Source organism: Morus notabilis, unplaced genomic scaffold, assembly GCF_000414095.1.
Source record: "Morus notabilis unplaced genomic scaffold, ASM41409v2 Scaffold72, whole genome shotgun sequence".
Classification (NCBI taxonomy): Eukaryota; Viridiplantae; Streptophyta; class Magnoliopsida; order Rosales; family Moraceae; genus Morus; species Morus notabilis.
In genome coordinates, this window is record NW_010367952.1 from 165682 (window position 1) to 167963 (window position 2282).

Here is a 2282-nt window from a genome sequence, read left to right on the forward strand (position 1 = left end):
AAAAAAAAAAAAACACGCAATCTCTAAAAGCCTTTCACCAAGTCCTCCCTCGCAGCTACCAATTATAGGCCATCTCGATCTCCTAAATCAACCACTTCGCCGAACTCTGCACCGCATACGGTGACGCATTCCTCCTTCGGTTTGGAACCCGCAACGCCGTTGTCGTGTCCTCGCTCTCCGCAGCTGAAGAATGCTTCACGAAAAAACAACGTTGATTTTGCCTACCGTTCTGAGTCACTCGTGGGAAAGTGATATGAACCTCGCCAACGACACGACGAGACCCAACACCAAATGCGGATCACAACCCTAATATCTTCAAGACGCAAGATTGTTGAGCCTTAACCCGTTGTCTATCAAGACGCGAATCAAGAACTACAGAAGATGAAGAACGCCATGCCAAGATTATCAAGAATCGCCCATTAATCTCAATGATAAGTTCGATTGTTGAACACCACAAGAAAAATATTTGATAAGTTCAAAAAGTTCTCTCAAGAACCAAGAAGCACAAAATATGCAAAACCTCAATATAATTATTCAATAATTAATTAAAAACGTGTTTGTACATTCCTATTTATAGTTGATGTGATTTTAACCCTAATGAAAAAGTAAAACATCTAATTACCTAAGTCTAAGCCCAAACTCAGCCACCCTAATCTAATTCCAAGTCCAATTCGGACCTTATGCAATTCCAAGGCCAATTCGGCCACAAATATTTCCCTAGGCCCAATGCGGCCAACTTGAGTTTGACTCCCCTTGTAATTCCACTTGAATCTTCTAGAACCTTAATCATGGTGACTAGGTTATCTTCATTCGGCTTTGGGTTTGTGTTGGCCTTCCATGTGCAAAAGTCGAATCCAGAAGCGTATGATGACGAGACGATAAAAGGTCTTATCCTTGTAGGGTCTAATGTATTTGAGATTTGAATTGCATCATATTGCGCTACTGAGTTTCTACTAAATGTACTGTTCTAAACATATAAATATATATATATATATATATGTGTATATATATATTCCGGCAATGCTGTTTGCTGGGACCGATACTACAATACTCACAATTGAATGGGCAATGTCACTTCTTTTGAATCATCCAAAGACAATGCATAATGCATGGGACGAGATAGAAGCTAACGTGGGACATGAACGCTTAATAAACAAGTCACACTTGCCAAACTTACATTACCTGCATAATGCCTATAATGTTATTGTTGTCGTTGTTGTTTTTTTTTTTTTCATATTTATTATCTTTTTATTTATTTATTTAATTCTTACGCATTTATTATGATTCATATAAGAATTATTCTAATGGAACCCAATTCAACTTCAAGTTTTACCCAATTCAAATATCAAATCAAAAGATCGATTGGATTTTTTGATTTATGTGCTTCTACAACACTCCTCAGCTTCACCCAAACCTAATAACGCACGCCTTGTTCACTAATATGTTGAGCAAGATACTGGAACGTAGAGGTGTCAAATGGGCCGGGCCGTCCATGGACGGCCCGGCCCAGCACGTAATAGTGCATGATTCGGCACGGCCCGGTTCGTTACTGTTGCGGGCCGGGCCGGCACGGCACGTGTAATGGACTAGGGCTGGGCCTCAACTTCTCAGCCCGTGGCCCAAGCACGGCCCAAGCACGTGGAGGCCCGCGGCCTGGCCCTTATTCGGCCCGGCCCATGCCCGCGAAAATGGCCCACGAAAAGCCCATTTCATTTGGTCCAGTGGGACCTTCGCGGGCCCAACGTTCGGCACGTGATGGGCCTCCCGTTTGGCCCGTCATGTGCCTCCCGTTTGGCACGTGATGGGCCAAACGGGACGCCCGTCACGTGCCGCACGTTGGGCCCGCGAAGGGCCCAACGGAAAAAAACAAAATTTTCACCCAAAAATCTCCTATAAATACCCCTTAATTCCACCATAAATCCCACACAACAATTCACTCTCATCTTCTCATCTCACTCTCATTCTATCTCTCAACTTCTCTCTTTGATTTTGATTCTAAGCTTTTTTCTCACGTTCCTTCATTTTCTAGCTCTTTCATTTACAAAGTTCAATCAAGTTCTATCAATTTTCAGAAAATGGCCTCACCAAATTTCCTTGATTTCACTGCTCTTCCTGAGCTTTGTGAGGAGACATTTTTTGAGGAAGAAATGATGCCTTCCAACCCCACCCCCACTGAACCAGAAAATGCTCCGGTGGATAATGCTTCAGTATACAACGAAGAAGCTGGAGAACGCAGTAGAGGAAAAAGACCGCGAACTTCTCCGGCATGGCAGCATTTCACC